The sequence below is a fragment of the Oryx dammah genome, unplaced genomic scaffold (assembly GCF_014754425.2).
Source record: "Oryx dammah isolate SB20612 unplaced genomic scaffold, SCBI_Odam_1.1 HiC_scaffold_29, whole genome shotgun sequence".
NCBI lineage: Eukaryota > Metazoa > Chordata > Mammalia > Artiodactyla > Bovidae > Oryx > Oryx dammah.
Window position 1 is genome coordinate 84,246,111 of NW_024070213.1, and position 27,845 is coordinate 84,273,955.

The following is a 27,845-nucleotide window of genomic DNA, read 5'->3' on the forward strand; positions in this document are numbered from 1 at the left end:
CTTCATCTCACTGGAAGTTGGCTCACCCTTGGGCCTCGTAGTCCTGTTCTGTTGAGACTAGTCAGGAGACTACCTTTGTACTTAGAGTCCTCTCTCACCCAACCATGCTTAGGGGGCCTGTAAGCTTTTAAGTGCTGACTAAAAGTGGACTCAGCCCTACTAAGGAAATCATGGCCCCATGAGGAATACTTTCGAGACTATTGAGCTAATTTCTCTTGCTGCGCCACGCAGTGGACTATATACAAGGTAAGGATAGTGCTCTCCAGGATGTAGAGTTCTGGGAAAGCTCCATAGAGAAAAAGGGATCTCCACTGGGTTTTGAAAAACTGATAGGATGCAAATGCCAGAAAAAAAAAAAAAAAAGAGGGAAGATGGCCCAAGTCAGTAAGGAAAATGAGCAAAGTGGGAAGGGTCTGGGATGTGCCTGGAACTGGGAGTCTTCCCAGAAATAGGACCAGGGGTTGTGTAAGGGAGTAATGGTAGCTGGGGTGCTCAGACAGACATGAACCAGTGAGAATGGATTCCAGGGCTGAGTCAAATCTTTAGACTTTGTCCTACAGTCGGGATAAAGACGTCGGAGTGTGGGAGCAAAGTGTGCTGTGACGTGCATGTGCAATGGGCGGAGCTAAGCTTGGTGGGAGGAGCCTGGGGTCTGGCGTAACTATGACCTGGGAATGAAAAAGAAAATAAGATGCACTGGGAGGCTAATATGATCATACGCAAAGGTGATGGAGACCACTGCTCAACACTATATTTAAAAACTGATTTTGTCAATTGTTATTGCTGTTTCATTCGCTAAGTCATGTCTGACTTTTTAACAACCCCATGGGCTGTAGCCCAGCAGTCTCCTCTGTCCATGGGATTTCCCAGGCAAGAATACTGGATTTGGTTGCCATTGTCCAAGGGATCTTCCCCACCCAAGGATCTAACCCTGTCTCCTGCACTGGCTGGCAGATTCTTTTATCACTAAGCCACGAGGGAAGCCCAATTTTGTCATGCTTTAGTCAAATTTATCCAAGAATATTTTTCTCCTTTAAAAAAGGTTCTTATAAGAAGCAGCTCTAAAACTGCTTCCGGAGGAATAAAGGTCACAAAGGGAAAGTGAGTGGAGTACGAGTGATTGAAAGAGCGACAGAGTACAGGTGTCTTTTGAAAAAACACATTATGAGTTGTTGCTTTAATGAGACAAGTACAATCTCATAGTCATTTCATTCCCTCATCAATGTTGGGAAATACTCCCTGTGGCGTCCCTTAAAGAGTAGAAAAACATCTTAACAATGATACAGTTAGCAAGGTTTATAATTTTTAACTGAAAAACTTAGAAAATTAAACCTGGATGAGAACTTAGATAACCTTTCATTCTTTTACAGACAGAGAGACGGAACCAGAGGGCAACCCACCAGGAAAGCTGCTGAGCTGTGTGCACCAGGCCCATCACTCTAGGTAACTGCTTTGCTGCGTGGTCTGAGCTCTTTCTGCTTTGCTGCCTGAATCCCCAAAGACCATTTTATTGCTGATGCGGAATAGTTGGTGCTTTCCATTTTCTCTTTCTAAAGTCAAGAACTCTTTTATCAGATAAATTCCTCACGTTAATCCTTACTGCATGCTTTTTTCCTGTTCATGGAATTAAGTCTTTCATTGCCTTGTGTTGAACATACCTTGACTTATGGAGGTGTTACATAGTGGGATGGAAAGTGGAATCGTATGGGACACTGCCTTGGCCAGCCCTCTCACCTGGTGTTTGAGGTCAGGCAAGGTGACAAAACATCAGCAAAATGCTGGCCCTGAACTAACCTGTGTCCACGCTGGTTGTCCTCCCAGTTCCTCGGAGGGAAGCGTGGAACTGCCCGCCAGGGAGTCACATGAGTCAATCACTGCCCCCGCCTCTCTGTGTGAGTCTCTAGCGGGAGGGGGAAGGGGCCCTAAGGTGATTCTAGTACCAATTCCAACATGGGATGGGGTTTCCCATGTGTGCATGTGTGTGCTAAGTTGCTTCCGTCAGGTCCAACCCTTTTCAACCCTATGGACTGTAACTAGCTAGGCTCCTCTATCCATGGGCTTCTCCAGGCAAGAATACTAGAGTGGGTGCCATGCCCTCCTCCAGGGGATCTTCCCGACCCAAGGATCGAACCCACATCTCTAAGTCTCCTGCATTGGCAGGCAGGTTCTTTACCACAAGTGCCACCTGGGAAGCCCATACCACCAGGCAATTCTCAGTCACCCTCTGGAGGTCCTACAACTCAATTCTGACACTATTTCCCTGGAGATAGCATCAGACCCCACAGCTAAGGGCTCAGTCCTACAAGACTGCCACCCCCCACATCCCACTCATCTCCAGATGCCAGTTACAGGTCCAGGTTGTCAGCTGGGCTTCTGACGCATCAGCTGTAGATGGAGATTCCAACTACCCGCTCCTTGGATTCAACTGATTTGCTTGGATTCGATTAATTTGCTTGGATTCGATTAATTTGCTAACGTGGCTTACAGAACTCAGAGACACACTTTACTTGCTAGATCACCAGTTTATTATAAAAGGATATAACTCAGGAAAAGCCCAATGGAAGAAATGCTTAAGGCAAGATATGGAGAAAGAGCGCAGACCTTCCATGCCCCCTCCAAGGCTGCCACTCTCCCCTCATCTCTACATGCTCACCCATCTGGAAGCTCTTCAAGCCCCCTACTATTTTTATATGAGTAGGCTTTTGTATTGTGGAGGCTTACTCACATAACAAGATCAATGATTAACTCCACTTCCAGCCCTGCTTCCCTCTCTAGAGAAGTGGTGGGGCTTGCTCTTTCTGGTGACCAGTCTCCACAGGAGCCACCCAGAGTCACCTCATCAGAAATAAAGATGCCTCTAGTGTGCCTGTCACTTATGAATTTACAAGGGTTTTAGGAGCCCTGTGTCAGGGATGGGGAAAAAAGCCAAATGTGTATTTCCTATTATAAATTGCAGTATCATTGGGCCCCTCCTCTGACCTCACAGAAATCTTGGTTTCCTACAGAGTACCCATCAGCCTCAAAATTCCTTATTCTCCACCTTTCTTAACATGCTTCTCTCTGCGTGTTAACAGGCACACTGAGTAGCCAGTGTCCTGGCCTGACCTCAGGCACAGGAAGTCCTGGCCACCAGAAGCTGTAAGCTTAATTAACAGAAACTCAAACAGTTGTATTTTATTAAAATGTTTTATTAAAGTGTACATAGGGCAAGAGCATGTATATTCAAGAATCTTTGAAAGGCTTTAATTTTTAGCACAACCCAGTGAAGTACCCAAGTGGTGTGTTTCCATGAGTCTGTTGTTCCATTAAACACAGGCCAGTAATGAGATCTCTCTGGATGTCTGGCATGATGGTATTTCCATCCAAAAATTGGGTCAAATAGAAATATAATGATAGGTGGTAGGTTTCTTAAGCCAAATTCGGGTTTTCACATGTTATAAATATTAGCTTTTTCTGTAAAATTTTCAGAATTAGCTAGAATTTTGAATCTTTTATGACCACCTTAAATTTTTATTTTTTGCTCATCAGATCATTATTTTTTGGTATTATCGTGTTTCTGTTCTGGCAGTTTCCTGTCAGACCATAAATGGTGAGGCTAGTTGGATTTTCTAATTCCAGGTATTCATCTCACTTCCTCTTTCTTTCTGTCAGTGTTTCTTAACCTGTGATTCTTCAGCTAACTTTGGAATCATCTGGTGGTGACTTACATTGAGCCTAGAAAAGGCTGAGTTGATTCTTTATTCAGACCTTCACAGGATGTGTTGGATGCCAGCTGTATGCCAGAAATGTTCTAAGTGCTATGGAAATCATGGTGAATAAAAAAATAGCCCTGCCTTCATGAAGTTTACATTCCAGTTGGACAGACAAGCAGTTATCAAATGATCATACAATAAGCATAAAAATAGTAACAAATGGGATAAAGGAAAAAAAATACGGGTAAGTTAAGACCTAATTTCCAATGGTTACAATTTTTTTAGTTAGGATTCTGTCTTTGGGAATCTATTTAAACTATTTTTTAAAAAACTAAACTTAATGAAAACCAAAGCAAATGTAAATCTTACAAACACATTTTCATTATACTGTAATGGCTATTTTTCATTTTCTGCCCAGCACTTCTTTCTATTTCTTATGGTAACAAAGCCCACTGCAGCTCTCAGGAATGGTGATGTGATCCAGAAGAGGACAATTTGAATCCTTCTGCAGGATTTGCTGCTGGGAAGACTTTCTCCATGTTGATCTCAGAGGGGAGGGGATGTGAGTTTGAGATGCTGTTTTCCATACTCATTCCTCTTCTCCACTCAAGTTCTCCACTGGCACCCTCTAAAGTTGTGCAGAGTGAAGCCAGCCTGCAGAGATAGGCAAAGACAAGAGAATCCCAGTGGGGGTTCCTGGCCTTGGATCAGTCTTCATGGATTTTTCCATGGTTCAGGTACAGACTAAATTCCTATTTCCAGCTTTAGTGAATTTGAGTCCATTTCTGCCACTTGCTAATGATGAGTCCACATTAACAGAAAGCAAGCACTTCATGCTATAAAATTGTCTTAAGATGGCTGGGCTGTCTGGGCATATCTTCCAATGAATCCATTGAAGTTCTGATTTCCTTCCTTAATCTCCTTAAAGCAACATTTCTATACACAGTGTACACAAATTCTTTGAGGTCAGTGGGAGGAAGGGGATGCCATCAGTCTTGATGATCAAGTCTTCACTGTTGATTCATATTCATGAGAGATTCCTGAAGTTCTGATTGGTGAAAGCCCATGCCAGATGTCAAAGGAGTTACCATATTGCATCATATGAAGAGGCTGGGGATCTTTTTTTAACTTTGTATTTTGTATTGGGATATAGCTAATTGATGAACAATGTTGTGCTAGTTTCCTGTGAACAGCAAAGGGACTCAGCCATTCATATACATGTATCCAGTCTCCCTCAAATTCCCCTCCCATTCGGGCTGCCATGTAACATTGAGCAGAGTTCCATATGCTGTACAGTAGATCTTTGTTTGTTATCCATTTTACATACTGCAGTGTGTACATGTCCATCCCAAACTTCCTAACTATCCCTTTCCACCCCCGACCTTCTCCCTGGAGGCTGGGGATCTTTGTAGAGTCCAAGTCTCGCTCATCTCCATGGAACATTGCCTGCCTTTCTGGGACAGTCTATGGGACAGGATTGCAAATATTCTGCTCTAGGAGGAAGGACGGAGAAGGCAATGGCAACCCACTCCAGTACTCTTGCCTGGAAAACCCCATGGACGGAGGAGCCTGGTAGGCTACAGTCCATGGGGTCGCTAAGAGTTGGACACGACTGAGCAACTTCACTTTGACTTTTCCTTTCATGCATTGGAGAAGGAAATGGCAACCCTCTCCAGTGTTCTTGCCTGGAGAATCCCAGGGACGGGGGAGCCTGGTGGGCTGCCGTCTGTGGCGTCACACAGGGTCAGACACGACTGAAGTGACTTAGCAGCAGCAGCAGCAGGAGGAAGGGGGTTGTTCTCTCTTCTTCCCAAACGGATATAGGGGGAACTGATAGCTGGCCTTTAGGGTCCCAATTTCAGCAGATATATTGGGGGCAGACTCCCTGAGGTTTTGACCATTTTCCCAGAAGAAAGAGGGTGCAATGGATCCCGTTAGAGCACCAGAGACAGGCGCGGCATGGCCCCTGACTTCAGCTTGGCAGAGAGACCAGGTTCCAGCAGGGGGCAGCAGCGACAGCAGAGGCCTCTTCCTCCAGTGAAGGTAGCACAGGGATTTCGGCTTAGTCATTGGAGTCAGCAGCCTGGGGTCAGCATCCCATACGTTCAGACACAGTGTCTGCTAAAAGAGGAAGCTGGTGGGAGAGTGTGTTTTCACTCCTCAAAACTCATTCACATGCAGGTGGCACCGTTCTGCCAGTTACAGGCTACGTGTCCTCACAAAAGACATTCGAACTCTCTCAACCTCATCTTTCTCATATGTAAATAGGAATAAAAATAATAATTACCTTCCTGGATTGTTGGAAGTTAAAATGCAAATATGAGAGAATGAAGTGCTAGCCTGGTGCCAGCAAGTACTCAAGAAATAGTGAGACGCACAGCCTGCAACTGAGCTGGTGAAAAGGTTACCACCCAGGAGCACAGAACCTGAGGACTTGCTACTTGGTGACGAGGAATCCAGGGTGGGGAGTGGGTGAGCATTGCTGTCTGCAGTTGAGAACACAGGTCCATTGCTGGAGTGGGCTCTGGATGCATGCAAGAGCGCGTGGAGGAAGAGTAGCCCAAACACTGCTGAGCTTCTCAGGAGGTGATCCAGACACACCCGTCAAAGACCTAAGACAAGAATCAGGTACTTGGTGTACAGAAATTTTGCTTCAAGGAGACTGAGGAAGAAAATCAGAGCTTCAGTGGGTTCATTGGAAAATACGCCCCAGCAACCCAGTCAACCTAGGAAACTTTTACATGAAGAGCTTACTTTCTGTATTAATGTGGACTCATCAACAGCATGTAGCAAAATGGATTCAAAGTCACTTAAGTTGGAAATAGGAATTTAAATCTCCTGTATCTGAAGCATGGAAAAAGCAACAGAAGACTGATCCAAAGCTAGGAACTCCCTCCTTGATATTCTCTTTGTTGTGGAACTGAGTGGAAGGCAAAATAACGGAGTTAATGAACAACAGTAAATCTTTCCCAACGACTTCCTTGCCAGGACCTTTTGTACATTCCTCCTCAGAGGCTGTTTGGAAGCAACACATGTCCCAAATATGCCTTGGGTTCCCTTTTCCCCATATCTTTGCCAAACCTGCATGCTATCCATTTTTCACTTTTCCTAATCTGATAAATCAAGCTGTGGTTTAATTTTCAGCTTCCTGACCACTGAGGCTCTTTTCAAATGTTTATTGGGCATTTGTATGTCCTCTTAGATTTCTATTACTTGACTTTTACAACAGAATATAAGCATCTTTAGAATCTCTCCTGTTGTTTCATTTCTGTTTTCTCCTCTGCTTTAAACGTTGTCTCTGATGAGCCTCTTTTTGGAGTGTATAATACCTCGAAGCACACACAGACTTTGTCTTCCGTTAGCAGACTTCCGGTAGTAGGTAGAATCCTTTCATCTTTTGGCTTCATCACCATTCAGATACTGAAATGAAAACTAAAATAAATTTGCCAGTTTGGCTTTAACCTCAATTTAAATCTTCCTTGGTTGGATAAAAATCATCCACTTGATAGTATTTGATGTGTTCGCACTTTGTAAAGATCAGAGTTGAAGGCAGAGTACTGTATAAAGGAGTTTCAAGAGGTTTAGAGTACTAGATTTAGGATTTTAAAATTCCTGTGTGCATCATTCAACCAATTTCTGTATTACTTTCAGCAAATAATTCCCCTTTCTCTCTCACAATGGGTTAAGCTGTATCAGTGATTGTCAACTCTGGCTACACATTAGTAACCTAAAAAACTTTGAAAACTACTGATGCCTACCCACTGGCCAGTTAAATCAGAATCTCTGGGCATGGGGTCTATGCATCAGTTTTTTTATCAAGTGGTTCTGATGGACATGAAGAATGGGACTCACTAAATGGTCCTGGATATATCCCTTCTAGTAAGCATTTCTATGATCTTAAAACAGTTGAGCAGTGTGTGGAACCCTTTAGTGACTTTTAACCAAGTAAAATGGAGATTTTTTATTTTTCACATAATGGAATGGAGTTTAGAACTAGCTTAAACAGATGGCTTGAGGGATATTTGCTAGTGGCTGAAATAGTTCATGAATCCTTTTGCTTTTACAAATCCTCTTATGGTGTTGATGCCTCCAAATGAATTGTTACTATGGGCTTTTGTTGAGCTAAAAACACACATTCAAGTTCATAGCAATATTATTCATAATAGCAAAAACATGGAAGGAACCCAAATGTCCCATCAACAGAAGAATGGATAAGCAAAATGTGGTATATACATATAATGGAATATTATTCAGCCTTAAAAAGGAAGGGAATTCTGTTTCCTTTGTATCTTACAATATGGATGAAACCTGAGGACATTTGCTACATTAAATGTCCGTTACAAAAATTAAAAAACTGCATTCCACTTACATGAAGTACTTAGAATAGTTACAGTCATAGAGACAGAAAGTAGAATTGTGGTTGCCAGGGGCTGGGGGGATATTGGGAATGGGAGGAGGTATTGTTCGATGGGTACATAGTTTCACTTTTGCAAGATGAAAAGAGTTCTGTGTGTGGATGTTGGTGTTGGCTGCACAGCATGATGGGTGTGTTTAACGCCTCTCAGTTGCACACTTAAAAATGGTTAAGATGGTAAATGTTACGTATATGTGTATTTTACTCCAATAGAAAACATTTTTTAAGTAGATGAACAAAGAGAGATAAGCAAATGAACAATCTATCATGTAAATCACTGATTCAGAGAATGGCCTACAACCACTTCTTCTGTCCCCGCTTAGTTGAGTTAAGAGCATGTAAAGTGAATTTTGCAGGTAAGGTTGTCAATGAAGAGGGAAGTTGTGTTTGCATTAAGATCCACTTCAATAAACAATCAGTAGTCATTCAGCCAATCACTTGATTATGAATTGCAAGCACATTTCACCCAGAAAGTATTGGGTAATAGCTTGTGTAGTATTGGGTAATGTGTCCAGTATAGGTGCTGACCCAACTTCACTAACAAAATATGATACTCTCTGTGCAAGGAACTTCGAGTATTACTGGGGAGACAAGACCCTGAAGACACAAAGATACTCCATAACATTCCTCTTTATTGCCTGGTAGAGACTTATAAGGGTTTCCCTAGTGGCTAAAGACAGTAAAGAATCCGCCTGCAATGTGGGAGACCTGGGTTCAATCCCTGGGTTGGGAAGATCTCCTAGAGGAGGGCATGACAACCCACTTCAGTATTCTTGCCTGGAGAATCCCATGGACAGAGGAGCCTGGTGGGCTACAGTCCATGGGGTTGCAAAGAGTTGGACACGACTACACGACAGAGACTTATAAATGTAAGAGAAGCAGCCTCACATGAAAGTCAAGTGAGGAAGGTTTCAGGAGCCTTCTGCATCTCCATTTGGGAGTAAAACCAATGCGAGGGTATGCTGCTCCCTGAGAAGCTGCTTTGAGCATGAAAACACAAGCTTCATTTTTAAATCAAACTAGCATTTTCTTTCAGGTAATTATTGACCAGGCTGCTCGCTGGTGAGTCGATAACCAGCACATGGCAGAGGTTGGTCCACTGTGAAGTTTGATTTCCCAGCCTATATAGTTTCAGTGAAACATGAGGTCAGAGCAACAAAGGTTTGAGCTCTTCAGCTCCCCCTCCACCACAAAAAAAAAAAAAAAAAAAAAAATGCAGCATGAAAGAATGTGCTAGTGTTCTTTGAAGTTTGACTTATATAACTTCAAATTTCAAAGAGAAATGCATTTTTCCTCCCACTGAATTCAGTTGCTTTAGAAGCAATCTGATTTTTTTTTTTAATTAAATTTTGGTAGAACTGAAGAGTCCACTTAGCATTTGGGTTATCTTAGTAATATAAACCCAGGGACACTGTGAACCTCATATTTTGAGCCACAAGGACACAAAGATGAAGATGGTATCACATTGACCTAAAAGGACTCGCTCTAGGGAGAATCAGCTCCCACACAAAAGAGTGTTGTGAAGGACTGCCTCTTAAATGCTTCAACATGCCTCTGCTGGCTTTTTATGATAGAAGGAGCATCTCTATGGTTTTCACTGACCCTCAGAGGAAATAAATGCTTATTAGATTTTTATTTATATGTATATACCTTTTTATATCAATGGCACCCCACTCCAGTACTCTTGCCTGGAAAATCCCATGGACGGAGGAGCCTGGTAGGCTGCAGTCCATGGGGTTGCTACTAGTCAGACACGACTGAGCGACTTCACTTTCACTTTTCACTTTATGCATTGGAGAAGGACATGGCAACCCACTCCAGTGTTCTTGCCTGGAGAATCCCAGGGACGGGGGAGCCTGGTGGGCTGCCGTCCATGGGGTCGCACAGAGTCGGACATGACTGAAGCGACTTAGCAGCATAGCTGATTTACAATGTTTCAGGCATATAGCAAAGTGATTCAGCTCTCTATATAAAGTTCAGATTCTTTTCCATTATAGGTTATTGCAAGACATTAAACATAGCTCCCTATGCTATTCAGTAGGCTCCTGTTGCTCATCCACTTTGTACATAGTAGTGTGTATCTGTTAATCTCAAATTCCTAATTTTCTCTCTGTGATACTTTGGCCACCTGATGTGAAGCACCGACTCATTGAAAAAGACCCCAATGCTGGGAAAAATTAAGGACAGGAGGAGAAGGGGGAGATAGAGGACAAGATGGTTGAATGGCATTACCGACTCAATGGACATGAGTTTGAGCAAACTGCAGGGGTTGGTGAAGGACAGGGAAGCCTGGTGTGCTGCAGTCCATGGGGTCGCAAAGAGTTGGATACAGTTTAGTGACTGAACAATAATAATTTGCCCTTTCCCTTTTCGTAACCATAAATTTGTTTTCTATGTCAGTGAATCTTTCAATTTAATTTGTATGTCTTTATATTTTGTTAAATTGTGGCAAAATACACATAATGAAGTTTATCATTCTAGCCATTTTTAAGTGTACAGTTTAGTGGCATTAAGGCTTCCCTTGTGGCTCAGCTGGTAAAGAATCCACCTGCAATGCGGGAGACCTGGGTTCAATTCCTGGGTTAGGAAGAAGCCCTCGAGAAGGGAAAGGCTACCCACTCCAGTATTCTGGCCTGGAGAATTCTGTGGACTGTGTACTCCATGGGGTCACAAAGAGACACAACTGAGCGACTTTCACTTTCACTTTCTTTAGTGGCATTAGAACATTCACACTATTGTGCAGCCATCACCACCATCCATCCACAAAACTCTTTTCATTTTGTAAAACTGAAGCTCTGCGTCCATTCAGCAATAACTCCTCATTGCTCCTTCCCCAGGTTCTGGCAACCACCATCCTGCTCTGTGTCTATGAATTTGACTATTCTGGGGACCTCATATTAGTGGAATCATTTAGTATTTGTCCTTTCATAGCAGATTTATTTCATTCAGTGTAGTGGGGAGCCTGGTTGGCTGCCGTCTATGGGGTCACACAGAGTCAGACACGACTGAAGCGACTTAGCAGCAGCAGCAGCAGCAGTGTCCTCAAGGTTGAGTTTTTTTAGAGAGCTAATATTTTCAAGTACTCATAAACAATCAATTGTACTTGTCCTAGCCAAGGTGACTACACATCTTAATAGGAAGCTGCTTCTCAATGGTAAGAGGTACAATAAGATATTCTGTGCATAGCTGAGGGAAACTGGCCTCAATCAGAAATTGTCTGAACCCATCCAAAGCTTCCCCAGTGGCTCCAAGGGTAAAGAATCTGCATGCAATGCAGGAAACACAGGAAATTCACATATGATCCCTGCGTTGGAAAGATCTCCTGGGGAAGGAAATGACAACCCACTCCAGTCGTCTTGCCTGAGAAATCCCATGGACAGAGGCGCAGGCTGCAGTTCGTGGGATCACAGAAGAATCAGACATGACTAAGGGACTAAGCACAGCACAGCACAAGGCTCTGTGAGCTCTCAAGGACCCCAGCGTCCTAATAACTGTTTGTGGAGGTCGTGAAGCTCTTCCACAAAAGGGAGAGAAAAGGCAGCCGGTCTGACTCAGAGCTGCCACGCCAGCCCCCAACCCACACGGCTCTGCACTTGATTACGGGTGTGTATAACCATCTGGTATGTGGGTTTAGCAGTAAGAATGAGAGAATCAGGCTCCCATGTCACATGTTGCTATTATTTTATTTAACACTTGTTATGTGGCCAACACTGCACCAAGCCCAGCATAAACCTGGACTTATTTGAAAAAGTCTCTGTTATACAAGAGACACTTCTGCCAAACTTGCTACAGGGGATCAATTCCTCCAGGCCAATGAACAGTAGTCTCATTTCCTCACGCCTTTCAAATACAGTCATGATTGTTTAAATTCTGAAAGCTCTGCTATAGCTTTTTTTTTTAAGTGCTATTTCAGTAAGAGTCTCGAGGCACATTTCACTGTAGTTCATTAGGTCTCTGTCTTGGAGGAGAATATATCCCTCCCTATTCCACGGTGTTAGAAAATGAAGCAACCATTTCTACTCACTACATTCCTTGTGGTTTCTATTTAACAAAATAGTAATTTTGGCTGAAAGTTTATCTAGTGATTTTAATCACAGTCTATGTGTTAGACATTAGCAAATAGAAATCTGTGTTTTCTTCATAGGAAAGTCACTTCAGAGTACATTACTTTCCCAGAATATCTCCCAATGTTGTAATCCTTTAACTGAAAAGTTGGTAATATCGCATTACTTGCCAATATTTATAAAAGACATAATACTTTCCTTTCTCTTATGCCTTTTGAAAGGGTCCACATTCTCCCCAGGCTCCAGGGAGTACTGGAGTATGCAAGCACCTTCTCCCTTCAATGGGGCTTCCCCCGTGGCTCACCTGCAGTGCAAGAGATGTAAGAGACACGGGTTCTATCCCTGGATCAAGAAGATCCCCTGGAGGAGGGCATGGCAACCCACTCCAGTATTCTTGCCTGAAGAATCCCATGGACAGAGGAGCCTGGCAGGCTACGGTCCACAGGGTTGCAGAGTCGGACACAGCTGAAGTGACTGAGCATGCAAACACGCTCCCTTCAACTGGGGGACTGAAGTTTCATTTCTACAGTAGAGAGCCTCAATCTGCAGTGAGCATCCTAGGAAAGAGACAGTCTTTGATCTGCTCCTGGCACAACCTCCTGCCCTGCTGGCTGCAAAACCAGATAGAAAATCCTTCCCTTTCCTCTTAACTAATATTCCTGCTCTCTGGTACATTTGCCTTTACAGTCTAATACTGATAACTGGCAAATAGAATTAGCTTTCTCTAAAATCCTACACAGTCCCCTCTGAATTATATGGGATGTCTTATTCATTCCGTAAGCAAATGTTTTTCATGACTGGCTTAGCTCTCTGGAATGTACTGAGGAATCAGAGAGAGTCCTTGTCCTTAAGGACCAGGGAGAGGATGTCTATTCTGTTATTATGCAAATCATGATATAAAGCATGGAAAAGAGGAGGCTGTGGGAACTCAAAAGATGGGCAAATCTCAACTGACTTGAACACCTACTATGTATCTGGCACTGTGTAGGGCAGCTTTCATGAATTATCTAGTTCAGTTCTCACATCCCTCATATGATGATGCATTTAACCCCTAATTTAGAAGTGAGGACACCAAGACTTGTCCATATATGAATGTTCACTCAGCTTTTATCCTTTTCATTGCACTAATCCATGCTGGTAACACTTGCTACCTAATGTCCTATCCTGACCCTGATCCCAACCCCCCAAAATTAGGAGAAAGATTGGAAGGCTTCAGTCAACTTTTACCAGATTTGAACTACCTTCTAGTTGGCGTCAGAAATTTGTGGGACATGTAGGCAGAGGAAATGCACGTGTTCAAAGGATAGTTAAAAATGGAATTTTTTTTTAAGAGTTTGCTTTTGAGAGTCATATGTTTTATTTTGAGAATCACACAGAGAAAGCCCTTTGTATGTTTGTATAATTCTGTCTTCTCCTGTGATTCCAATTACAAAGGAAAAAACTAAGCTTGAGACATTAGTAATTTTGCTGAAGATCTGCTGGAGGTAAGAAGAGACACAAAGCCAAAATAAAGAGAGGGGTACTCTTCGGTGGAGAGAGCGGCTACCAAATTTCAGATTCGTCATGCCTTCCTAAGCACCCACCACATACTGTTACCTTTGAGGCTTGTCTTCTACCATTTTATGTTCATAGCAAACCTGCGAGGCAGATGCTAATCTCCTCCAACTGACATATAACAGAACTGAGGCCCAGATAATGATTGGGTCAGCCAAAAACTCATTTGGGCTTTTCCATAAGTTCGCATAGAAAAACCCAAAGGAAGCTTTTGGCCAACCCAATAGTGTGATGAACTTAGATTCACACTAAGGCCCTCTGCCTCCACAGGCGGCTTCTGATTTAGAAGCAGAGATCTAGACAGAAGCTTTGCAGCTGATTACAGTCTGGTCCAACAAAGCTGGACATGCAGCTTTCTCTAGACTATATTCTGTCTCCTTAGCACACTGAATAAAAGACAGAGAACATTACCCCTGGGAACACATCTGTGTCCAGCCCATAGGATATATGCACAGACCTTCATTCCAGCTCAAGATTACGTTGCCCTGGATTAGCAGAGGCTGCCTCCATTCTACTCCTGCCATCACTTGACCCATAGAACTTTCTCAAGAAAAAAGCAAATGTTCTTAAGGTCGTTGCCACCCAGCCCTCCAGGAACAGCAGGGATGGAGGTGCCTATTACCAGAGACTGCCACCAAGCAACAGGCCTGAGGGTAAACCTTTATGAGCTGGATCTTGCCAGCATTTGGCTTTCCATTGTGAACATTTTACTCCAAGACCCAGCAAGTTTTAAGAGAATCTTCTTTCATGTTTCCTGAAGTTCATTAAGCAAAGTTTGATCACAGAATCTGAAGATACAGGTGGGAGCAAGGTTTGGGATGTTAGACTGTGCAAGTGAAAACTGTAACACTGTTTAAATTACTCTAAAGTTGATATCATCTTCAAAAATAATAAAGAAGAAATATTGCACAATAATAAGTCAGTCCAAATCTTAATCTCTGTGATCTAAATATAATATGATGTTACCAGTTTAAGTATTTTAAGGAGCATAGTAAAGCCTGGCACTTAGGTTATCAATGTGTGTTTGTATTAGTATACAATATAAGTGAACAAATAGATGGTGGTTTTAAGACCTTGTGAAAATCAACGGGGTCAGACTTCTCTGGATTAGGCTTAATTTGAAATATAATAATGATAGAGGAATTTTCAGACATAAGAGTCAGGGAACAGTTAGTCTTCTTCTAGTGCTCCTTTGTGTGTGTGTGTGTGCTAAGTTGCTTCAGTCCTGTCTGACTCTTTGCAACCCCAGGGACACCCACCATGTAGCCCACCAGGCTCCTCTGTCCATGGGATTCTCCAGGCAAAAATACTGGAGAGGGTTGCTATGCCCTCCTCCAGGGGATCTTCCCAACCCAGGGATCAAACCCGTGTCTTATGTCTCCTGCATTGGCAAGAGGGTTCTTTACCACAAGCACCATCTGGCAAGCCCACAGTGCTCCTTTATTCTCCACCAAAACCAATATTAAACCACTTTCTGGTGATTCTGCTCTGGATTCTGGCCTCTGCTGGTGTGGTTTCTTCTGACTTCCCATTCTCCTCCGCTCCTTCAGTGTCTGTGACTTTTTGTAATTTTGTAATTACATTTTGTAATTTGGTAATTTTTGTATTACAAAAATTAGTAATACAAAATTTGTATTACAAAAATTACAGAACTTTCCATTTTGTAATTTTCGGGGGAAAGGAGGCAAACAGAAGGGTTTGTCCTAAAGCCATAGAGTCATGCTCACAAGGAACAACTAGAAACTGCTTCAAAACAGGAAGGTATTGTCAACACTGATTACCACCTCTTGGCAGAATGATGAGGTCTAAGTCAACCGGTCAGAATTCTCTAACCTCCTTGGAGATGAGCTCAAGGAGCAAGCCCCTCTAGTGGACACTTTTGAAAGAGTTTTAGTGGACATTTTAAAGGACCATAAGTTCTATCACAAATAGTGTACGCTTTAATGTCCTCCGGAAATGTGTTAATGAAACTTTAATGCAATTACAGATCCCATTTGTTAATCCTGGTTGTTTCTCACAGAGGAAGATAATGTTTCTCACTCATTGGGTATTAGAGGAGTCAGGTCTTTGAGGGGGAATTTAACCAAAGTCTCCCAGAACAATTGGTAAGCAGATGGATTAACACATAAATGAATTAAGCTTTTAAGGAATGTATATAGGATAGCTTTATTCAACTGGTCTGTACAGTCTTAAATTCCTTTTAAGGACAACTTGGCTGAGAATTTAAACTCTTTGATATTTTAAAGAACTTTTAAACAGCATTTAGCTCCCAGAGTTTTGATTATTAAGATTCTTCCTTGGTTTACACTCATGCAAGTACATTGTAGAAGTTCCAGAAATAGCATCCTTTTTTAAGATTAAAATTGTTTTTCTTAGTACTGATTAAATTTCTTTAAAAATATCCAGTCTTGGGGCTCTTTTATTTCAACCATGCATGATCTCATGTGAAACATTTAAGTTCTCAGCCTAAGTGTATACACAGCATTAATATTATTGAATCAGCTTTTCTATTTCTGATTAAATATTCAATGTACTTTTAAACTTTTTCCAGGTATAGCCCTCTGATATTTACAAATGAACAAACAAGAAACAAAGTTATTTGCTTTATTTGTTGCCGGGGTCCTGTCCCGGGGGATCCAGGGTAATTCGAAGGGGAGATGGCGTGGGCGAGGAAAAACTTATTTATTTAGAAATATAAAGAGAGATTAGGAAAGAATAGTGTAGTAGGAAAATTTAGTGGAGAAAAGAGGCTGAATAACTTGGTTTACGTGGAAAACCAATAAAGTTCCAAGACAAGGAACTTGCACCATCTACGTTAGGCCACCGGCATCCCCTTGAATAGTGGGGGGTGCCCCACCTTGGGCTGCCTCTCGTGTGGATCTTAAAAGCCGGGGCAAGTAAGTAGACATGGCGAGCCTCCACGCCCCAGATGGGAATTCAGCCAGAAAATAGAGTAAAGAAGACACAGGGAAACCAGTCCAGTGACTGGCCCCTCCTCTATTGTCCAGCAAGCTTTTCATACTTTTTGGTTGTACATAGAGATCAACGGATAATACAAAATTATGCAGCGTCAGCAGCCCTGACTCTTATTGAGACCAGGCTTTCTCTCTGCATTAGTCATATACACAAGTCTTAGGTGATTTACATCATCTCTGGCCAGAAGGCCAAATAACATTTGATGGCCCTTTTCTGATAAGGGTTTGTCAACCAGAAGACTTATTTGTCTTAAAAGTGTTGTTCTTCCCAAAGTCTGGTGCCACTCTCAGAAAGCACTAAATAAAGTTACATTCTTACATAGCAAGGACACAACAATTTATAACAATGAAAGAAGTACAGTGATTTATAACAAAGAGAAAAGTAATTAACTCAAAAGTCTAGTGTTGCTAACATCAAAACTACTATATTCCTTTTCCTATATCCCAATTACATTGATTAATATCCTTCAGGTGCCTAAAAGATAAAGAATATGGAGGCCTGGCAGCAGTCATTGAGTCAACAGTGAAACCTGTCACCAATATAATTTTTAGCTCTTTAGAGAAGGCTCTGTATCTTTAAGATACTTTAAGCTTTGTGCCTCTCACGGTTGGGGGGCTGTAAGCAATTCACAAATTGTAAAAGTCCTGGGAAACTGTCAGGCAAGTTAGAGAGCCATCAAAGGGGTTTGAGCTGAAACATTCCTTTCATATGCAGGAGACTGAAGCCCTGAGTTAACTTTTTTCCAGAGAATGTCAGAAGAGTGGAAAGCACAGTACAATAAAGCAGGCACACTCTGGTTTTTTGGGGTAGATGTTCAGGAAAACCCAGGGGGAACCCCTGAAGCCAGATCACACCTTTGCGTTTTGTTGGGCTTCCTTCCTCATGACCTTTGCCACAGGCGGGATTCCTCACGCTGGCTCCCGGCAATTTGTTTTCTCTCCTTTCTCTCTTGGTCTCCTCCTTCTCTTCTACTTCTTCCTAGTCTTCTTTTCCTTAATCTTATTCTTATCCCTCTCCTTCTTCCAGAAAGATTTCCATTAGGGAGTAATCTGTTTCTTTGCTATTAAAAATGTGGTATGGATTGAATCTCCTTATTCATCTTAGAGACCAAGCTTGGTATTCATCTAATGTGAAAGCATTTATTCTCTAAGAGACGTGATGATTTTCTATAGTGGTTGGGAGAATCCCTTTAAAACAGATTTATATCTCTTACATCTTCTTATAATCCTTTTATGTGTAACTTCAGTGAAAAACAATTGTATATACAGTGTGAACTGCCATGCTAGGGTTCAATCCCAAGAAATTGTATAGACTGATTTTCAGCAGTAAGAGCATGTGTTAGTGAGCTTGGACTGCCTTAGCAAGCTGCCATAAGACTGAGTGACTTTAACAACAGGAATGTATTTCTGCCAGTCAGGAGGCAGGGAAGTCCATATCTTGTTTCTGGCTAATTTAGTTTTCTGGTGAGGACTCCCTTCCTGTCTCTCTGATGGCTGTCTTTTGGCTGTGTCCTCACATGGTGGAAAGAGAGCTCTAGTGCCTGTTCTTCTTAGAAGGACACCAGCCCTAGTGGACTAGGGCTCCACCTCATTTAACCTGTATCAGTCACCTCCTCACAAGCCCTGTCATTAGATATAGTCACATTGCAGGTTATGGCTTCAACACATGGATTTTGAGGAGACACAATTCAGTCCTTAACAGAGTGCTTGAACTTTTATTAATCAATAAAGCCACATTCCTATAAAGTAACACACTATGAATCTACACAAAATTTAAATATATAAGATATGTAGGATACAAAATTATTTCTGAATCAATCATTCCATGATTTATTAGTTGATTTCTTCAGCATTTTGTTTCAAAACATGATGTTCTCTCAGTGTTTCCATTTTAAAGTAATCTTTACTAATAAGATTTTTTTTTGAGTCTACATAATGCCAAGTATCCAGAAGGCAAATGCAAAATTCTTTCATCTAAATATTTACTGACACAACCTCTGTGGGGCAAGTATTGACTACAAAAGTGACGTTGATTAAGCTCTGTGCACACCAATAATTGTTTGTTCCCTTTGGAGAGGTACACAGTCTGTCAAAACACCTGAATTATTTCTAGTTTGCAAATAAATTTAATGAAGGAGAAGCTTTATAGGTCACAGTTTGGGAAAGGTGACATCTTTATTATGAAAAGAGCCAATGTTTAATATGTAATCTGTAAAACAAACACAAATAGGTTGGCCTAGATTAGTCTGTTTTTTCAGTTCCAAAATTCTGTAATATACTTTATTTTGAGATTTTCATTTTCAAAAAGCACAGTCAGATCAGAAAATGTGACTTATTTTTGTCATATAAATTTTCATCCTAAACAGAGTAGATAGCAGGCGACTTTTGAACAATTTACTACTGATAATAGTGTCTTAATAAGTAGTTGGATTATTTGAGCCAAATAATTTGCCAATCTCAAGGCTAGGTAATTTTTTATTGAAAATATTGGAATTGTGAGATCCTGGACTGTGACAGTCACGAATATTTATAAAATTTTATTCTTTGAAAAATTTCAGTACTGGCATTGTACAGTGACAGACATATATATAAATCAATGGAATAGAATTGAGAATTGAGAAATAAATCAATATGTCTATTGTCAACTTATTTTTGGCAAGGATGTCAAGACAATTCAAAAAGAAAGAATAATCTTTTCAAACAATGGTACTGGAACACCTAGATAGTCACATGCAAAAGAATGAAGCTGGACCCTCACCTCTTACCATATACAAAAATTAACTCAAAATTGATCAAAGACCTAAACTAAAAAGGTAAAACTGTAAAACTTTTGGAGAAGGAAATGGTAACCCACTCCAGGATTCTTGCCTGAAGAATTCCATGGACAGAGAAGCTTGGCAGGTTACAGTCTATGGAGTCACAAGAGTCAGACATGACTTAGTGACTAAACCATCAAACTGTAAAACTTTTAGAAGAAAACAGAGGGTTAAATTCTTATGACCTCATATCTGGCAATGGATTCTTGGATATAGCACCAAAAGCACAAGCCATAAAGTAAAAGTAGATAACTTAGACTTCATCAAAACCAAAACCTTTGTGCATCAAAGAGTACCATCAAATAGCAGGGCAGGAGGTGGGGGAGGGGATAAATTAGGAGTTTGGGATTAACACATGCAAGCTGCTAGATATAAAATATGTGAATAACAGAGGCCTACTATATAGCACAGGGTATTCTACTCAGTAGGCTTCCCTGGTGGCTCAGCAGTAAAGAATCCACCTGCCAGTGCAGGAGACAAAGGTTTGATCCCTGGGTTGGGAAGATCTCCTGGAGAAGGAAATGGCAACCCACTACAGTATTCCTGGCTGGGAAATTCCGTGGACAGAGGAGTCTGGCGGACTACAGTCCACAGGGTTGCAGAGTTGAATACGACTTGGCAACTTAACAACAACAATTCTACTCAATATCTTGTAATAACACATAATGGCAAAGAATCTGAAAAAGAAAATATATACATACACTTATATGTATGTATACATACAACTGAAGCCCATAGTAATCTTGTTTTTTTTTTTTGGCTATGCGAGGTCTTTGCTTCTGCTCAGGCTTTTCTCTAGTTGAAGCAGGCTACTCTCTAGTTGCAATGTGGGCTTCTTGTTGCAGAGGCTTCTCTTTTTGCAGAGCTCAGGCTCTTGGAATGAAGGCTTCATTAGTTCTGGCTCCCAGGCTTCAGAGTGCAGACTCAGTAACTGTGGCACTTGGCCTTAGTTGCTCTGTGGCATGTGGGATATTCCCGGATTAAGGATCAAACCTGAGTCTCCTGCATTGGCAGGTGGATTCTTTACCACTAAGCCACCTGGGAAGCCCAGTAATTTGAATTTTTTAATAACTGCAAAATATTGAAGTTTTGTTTTTTAAGAAAACTTCCTTTGTAATTTTTACTCAATGTACAAGAACAAAAATGCATACTTAACATGTTCTTATGGAATGTCTAATACAACAATTTAGTCTAATTGAATGTCCAAAGAGAATATTTGAGATAAGTTGGCTAGCCTGCCTCAGGAAGTTCTTGCTGACTGGGGGTGGTAGAGAAGTGGTTTAGAGCACCATTGACTTAGGCATCTGTCTTGACTCTGTGAAGACAAATTGCGAAAAGCTGCTTTCAACTTCTTTCTATCTTGATCTGTAAAATGGGTATGATTATAATTCAGTCTTCAGTGAAGATATAATTAATTGAAACAATAAAATGGGTATATTTAGCATACAATAATCATTTTAAATGTGTCTCATCTTTTTTTTTTTTTGGATTAAGCATTTTTCACTTGGCATAATAAGCATTCTGTTGGAGGACTATGTATAATCTAGTGAACCACACTGGCCCTCTTTGTTTTTTTTAAGTATCACAGCAGATTTGCCATGGACTTAAGTATTTACACTACAGAAAATGTGCTTCATTTGTAACTGGAGCCAATATGATGTTTCCCTGAAGATGGGCAGAAAGCCAACCACATTTACTTGGTTCCAGAACTTAGTATTTCACTTTGTCAGGGTGTGACTTACATCATAATTGCTCAAGCCATATTTTGTTAAGTGTGAAAAACAAATGCTTTCCTTGTGTCCTCGGGAAGAGAAAGTCATTAAACATCTTGTAACACCTTAATGTTTTAGTCAAGATATATGGTACAGAAAGTTAGACTGATGGTGTTTCTCTCCTTGCAACCTCTGCCCTCTGCATCTATCATTCTTCTTTAGAAAATGAACATTTTCCTCAAGGCTTCCCTGTAGGTTCTAGTTACGCCCCTCGAATCTGGAAAATGAGAATTTGGAGATGGTTACAATCCTTGGTGCTTGGATAAATGATTTACAAGTTTATCTTGTCCCTTTGTACGAGCTTGGCTGTACAGAGCAAGTCTTGTCAAAAATCAATTCTATGATTACAGATTTACCAAGAGCTCTGAAATGTCCTGTCCATTTTTGAGAAGTCACGAAAGAATTAGTCACTGACCTGGAGATTATAACCCCATAATCAAAAGCAAATAACATACACTCATTTTATTTTCCTATTTTCTCATTAGTGGGAGACATTTTTGTTTCATGGGAAGCATAACACAGTATAGGAAGCAGAATATAGCAAATTGGGTCATTAGATTAGAATGAAGAATTTAACATTGCTGACTGAGAAATCTTACTTTCTAGAATAATTATAGTTATGTTGTAGCCTAGATTATTTGACCAAATAGTTTTCCACAAAACAAGGTGCTACCATGCACATTCACATGCTAAGTTGCCCCAGTTATGTCTGACTCTTTACAACCCCATGGACTGTAACCTGCCGGGCTCCTCTGTCCATGGGATTCTCCAGGCAAGAATACTGGAGTGGGCAGCCATTCCCTCCTTCAGGGGATCTTCCCCACCCAGGGATCAAACCCACAGCTTTTAGGACTCCTGCATTGACAAGTGTGTTCTTTACCAGCTGAGCCAGCTGGGAAGCCCAAAGGGATCCATATTCCATTACAATTAGTGCTAAAAGAAATTTCCTTGTAGTAGAAAAAAGAAAATGTCTTTTATTAGGTTGAAAGTGCTTTCCTGTTTCTGAACACTGCAGTTAAGGTATGACAGCATTATTTGAGTTCTAGCATGATTCCTTCTAAATAGTGTGTGAGCACAGCCTATATATATATATTTCTCCAGGCATAGTTGAATTTTATTCATGGAGAAGTCAAACAAAGTTGCTTAATTTTTGGACATCAGTTATCTATGGAGAATAGAGATTGGGAAGGCCTTGCCATTTTTGTTGTAGTTTAGTTGCTCAGTCATGTCCGACTCTTTGCAACCCCATGGACTGCAGCACCCCAGCCTTCCCTGACTTTCACTATCTTCCGGAATTTGCTCAGACTCATGTCCGTTGCCCTTTAAAGAGCATATTTAATCTATGGTTAAGATATTGATTCTACTTTCATTAGAATCAATAAAACAGTGCACCCAAATTCTATAAATTCACTAAGATATCCAAAAATTAATGTCAGTTCTTTTCCCCTCCCTTAATATAATTTCTAGGCACATATAAGAAAACAAGAACAAACTTGAATATAGGTGGTCAGAAGCCATAGATTCAAAGAATCATAGGTGTTAAACAACATTTTTCTTGCTGTTTTGTTTCTTTTATATTTTAGCTTATAAAATCAGGATTATCATGATAATGCTTATCTGTAATTTTGAATTCACTTTTTTATTAACATTTGCCTTGTAACATGACTCTTCTTGTGCTATGTAATTTCTTCTGAAAATATTTTAATGCTTGCAAGATAATTATATTTTATGAATACATTATTATTAATTTAACCATTTTCCTACATGGCACCCCACTCCAGTACTCTTGCCTGGAAAATCCCATGGATGGAGGAGCTTGGTAGGCTGCAGTCCATGGGGTCGCTCAGAGTCAGACATGACTGAGTGACTTCACTTTCACTTTTCACTTTCACACATTGGAGAAGGAAATGGCAACCCACTCCAGTGTTCTTGCCTGGAGAATCCCAGGGACGGGGGAGCCTGGTGGGCTGCCGTCTATGGGGTCACACAGAGTCGGACACGACTGAAGTGACTTAGCAGCAGTAGCAGACATTTTGGTGTTACCATTTTGGACTACTGTTAATGAGTGCAATGAACATCTTTATACATACAGTTTTAACAGTTGCATCTGTGTGCGCTCAGTCATGTCTAACTCTTTGCGACCTTATGACTGTAGCCTGCCAGGCTTCTCATCCATGGAATTCTCCAGGCAAGAATACTGTAGTACCGAGTTGCCATTTCCTCCTCCAGGGGATCTTCCTAACCCAGGAATTGAACTTGTATCTCCTGTGTCTCCTGCATTGCAGGCAGATTCTTTACCACTGAGCCACTGGGGAAGTCCTATTTATACTTTACTGTGAGTATTTTTTAAATAAGGAATGTATGTTGAAGTTTGCCAAATGTTTTCTCTGTATCTGCTGAGATGATCAGATGCTTTTCATTTTAGTCTATTAATACCGTAAATTCTATTGATTGGTTTCTAATATTAAAACAACTGTTCATTCCTGAGATAAACCCCACTTGTCAAGATGTATTATGCTATTTATGTAATGTTGAATTCAATTTGCTAAACTTTTGTTAAGAGTGTTGACACTAAGTTTCATGAAGGATATTGGGGTGCAATTCTCTTGAAGAATTTTTTTGTAGAATTTATGTTCATTTTATTTCTTCCTTAAATACTTGTTAAGATTCACCAGAAAAGTCATGTGAACGTGGAGTTTTCTTTGTGAGAAAGTTTTAATTTTAAATTCAATTACTTTAATAGATGTAGGATAACTTAGGTTATTATTTCTTGCAGAATTGGCTTTCATAGTTTGTGTCTTTTGAAGAATTCATACATTCCATCTATGTTATCAAATTTGTTGGCATAAAGTTTTTCATAATATTCTCTTGTTATCCTTGTCACTATCTACTGATTCCATAGTGTTATTACCTGTCTCTGCTCTAATGTTAGTCACTTATTTATCCTCTCATTTTTTTCCTCTCTCGATTGGAGTAGCTAGAGTGTTTATTGATTTTAATGATTTTCTCAAAGAACTGGGTTTTTTGCTTCATTCATATTCTCTCTTATTTTTGTTTTCTTTCCAGTTCACTGACTTTCTCTCTCATCTTTACTGTTTCATTTCTTCTGTTCCCTTTTGGTTTTCTTTGCTGTTTATTTTCTAATATTCAAAGTGGAAGCTGAAGTCAATGGTTTCGGAAACTTCTTTTTGAATACAGGCATTTTATTTCTAGAAACTATCCTTTAATAACTGTGTCAACTCAATTCCACAAATTTTGATATGTTTTGATTGCATTTGCATTTAGTGCCAAATGCTTTCTAATTTCCCTTGACTTATTTTGTTACCCAGGGGTTATTTAGAGATGTATTATTTCATTTCCAAACATTTGGGTACTTTCTAATTATCTTTCTGTTATTGATTTCTCATTTAATTTCACTGTAGTAACAGAATTTACTTTGCGTGACTTAAATACGTATGAAGACTTTGAGCCAAATGATGAGGTATAATTTACTGATTTCAAAAATTGTTTTCTCAGTTGTAGAAAACTTCCATCAAATAAAATTTTATCAGAACTTCAATGCAGATATAAAGATGAAATAGCTCCTCTTTTATGTAGACTTCAATTATTCAGCCTCACTCTGGGCCTCACTCTCCTTCCCCCAGGGGTACCAGCTTTGGTACCTCAGCTGCAGGCTTCAGACATCATGGAGAATATTGAAAACCAAAGACCTGCCTAAATACTAACCAAAAAGGAAACTAGATGATCCCATTCAAAATATTTACTGAAGTGATATTGTAAATAGATTTCAACTCGCATCAACAATTTGTTGTTGTTCAGTCGCTAAGCCATGTCTGACTCTTTGCAACCTCATAGACTACAGCACGCCAGGCTTCCCTGTTCTTCACTATCTCCTTGAGTTTGCTTAAACTCACAGCCATTGAGTCAGTGATGCCATCCAACCATCCTATCCTCTGTCACCTACTTCTCCTAACCTCAATCTTGCCCAGCATCAGAGTCTTTTCCAGTGAGTCAGCTCTTCGCATCAGGTGGCCAAAGTATTGGAGAGTCAACAATAGAAACTGGTAACCAGCCTAGTGAACTATCTGAAAAAATTGTCTGAAATTTATTTCTGTCTCATGAATAACTCAAAGGGCCATTTTAATCACTGATGTCTGCCAAGGGCACAGGTGTGGAAACTGGAAGAGTACATGCCACCCATTTGATATTCTTGGATCTGAGATATTGACAGATCTAGTGTCTAAATCTGGTTTCACATGACATGTCCTGAATTGAATATGTTTGACAAACTAGGAAAACTATACAGTGACAATCATCAGACTTTTCCAAATTGAAATCAACAGAGAATCGTTAGGTAGCCTTGCAGGATAAAGATTTGTGTAAGTGACATGGGACAGTGAGGAAGCACAAGCTGTCCTCCTCGAACTTCCTTCACAATACGTCACAAGTCCCAGTGACCTGTCAAGGGGACTCTAAACCAGGGACCTGCTACCCACTTCTCCAGGGCTCCACCAACATGATAACTTAAATGCTTTCTCTTTTTCTTTCACTGCTCCAGCCTTAACAAACTCTATTCTCTTTATCTCAAGGCTTCTGCATTCTGCCTTCTTTCTGTATATATCATGGTTCCATTCTTTTCTTTACATCTCAAGTTCGAACCCCCCACAGAGAGTGACAGGTCAACTGTCATTCCAGAATCGAGTGTTCTCTTGGGCAGAATTCTCAAGGCAGGTTACTTACATGTCATTGGGCTATAGATAGCTGTCCTTAGATCAGGTATGCACCCCTAGTCTAACTGTGCGTGACTAAGGTGGATGAATCACAAGGTGCAAAGGATGGAGAGGGAGCCATGTGTCTGGCAGGAACTCTGAAGGATTCCAGCAGGAGGCACTGTGCCTGGCAGGCATGAGACGTAGCCTGTCCATCACAACGACCCTGTCCCACAGCGTGGTGAACACCAACTGGACTTGCTTGGTGCCACATAAAGAACAAACATCCTTATGATGGGCTAAAGCGGTGGTTTTTCAACATACTTAGCAGGCAGTCTTAAGCTTTGCCCCAAGGAAATGCTTAGTAGGTAGGCTCCCTATGCCCTTTTTCAACCATAGCAATTTCATATCGTTTATTTTTACATGTTGGAATTTTAAGTAAAATTTTACTTGAAATGAACCTTCCTTTGTTAACAAATAGTGAATTGAGAGCCACTGAGCTATAGGAACAGAAAAACTTTTGTTTGGATAATTATTTTTAAATAGTGACACTTTAATTTTTAAAGAATAAATGTTACTAAGATATACAATGAAATATAAAATATGAATGAACTATTTACCCAATTTTCTATGAAAGGCTTCTGAGAAGGGTAACAGGAAAATAGAACAAGATTATTTAACACTACTTTCTTCATCCCAATTTTTTTTTGTCTTAGATATTATCATGAGAAAGTATTTAATTATGATTTTAAATATTTATTTCATCAGTAGGATAAAAATTTTTATACCAACAAGTAGATTACAAATTCAAAGAGTTAAAAGCAGCATATTATTAAAGCTGTCAAAAAACAAACAAACAAACAAACAAAAAATAAAGCTGTCTTGGTTGATTTAGTTTACAGATACAGAAAAGTCTATATTAAGTTTTAGTTACATTAACAGTTAACTACTTGTGATCAATGGGCTTCCCTGGTGGCTCAGAGGTTAAAGCGTCTGCCTGCATTGCAGGAGACCTGGGTTCGATCCCTGGGTCAGGAAGATCCCCTGGAGAAGAAAATGGCAACCCACTCCAGTATTCTTGCCTGGAGAATCCCATGGACGGAAGAGCCTGGTGGGTTACAGTCCATGGGATCTCAAAGAGTCGGACACGACTGAGCGACTTCACTTTCACTTTCACTTGTGATCAATGGGGATGTGTTGGAGGACAGAGGAAACGATAAGTGTCCACTGAACTGAGAAGGCATCTTGAGATGGAAAAATGAGGCAGGCAGCTCTATATAATCAATGGACCGGTTTTTCATAGGGTAACTTACTCAAAAGTTGGGATCAGGATCCAACAGACAAAGATCTGGATGCCTTTGCAAATGCACTCCAAACAGTCAAGGAGCCATTAGGACAATTTTATAGTTAACTCAGGGTATGGGGGCAGGCACTTGGAAATAGGATGTGCGTTCATAAGTCAAGACTCAAGAATTGGTCACTAGTCTTGTGAGCGCTGGGAATAGGTCAGGGAAGATTTTCCTCATTGTTTGGGGACTAACAGAGAATAGAAGCCATCTGGTCCTAATGATTATTAAACATTATCTTTTAACTACAAAGCTCTTGACTTTGGAGAAGTGATTTACTACACAGTGCAGTCCTGGATCAAGTCAGTGAAAGGAAGGAGAAACTGTAAGGGCCCAAGATGGCATCAGTTATGCTAACAGCCATACAGGATGCATCACAGCTATCACACACATGCCTTATAAGTTAAATCAAGGCATACATTTTATTTTATCATAACAATTGTATTTGTTATGCTCAGTCTTAGTGAAGACTACGCAACCCTACCCAACTATGTCAGAAACTG

The 27,845-nt window shown here is 40.6% G+C and overlaps 1 protein-coding gene across 8 annotated transcripts in view; it reads left to right on the forward strand.

The window, feature by feature from the left end:
- Window positions 1–27,845, forward strand: part of LOC120857930 (PC-esterase domain-containing protein 1B-like) — a 201,189-nt gene that overhangs the window by 32,975 nt on the left and 140,369 nt on the right. For all 8 annotated transcript variants that reach the window (XR_005719778.1, XR_005719779.1, XM_040233830.1 and 5 more), the window contains exon 3: window positions 1,371–1,443. The gene's annotated coding sequence lies outside the window, so the exon portion shown is untranslated. The remainder of the gene's footprint in view (window positions 1–1,370; window positions 1,444–27,845) is intronic.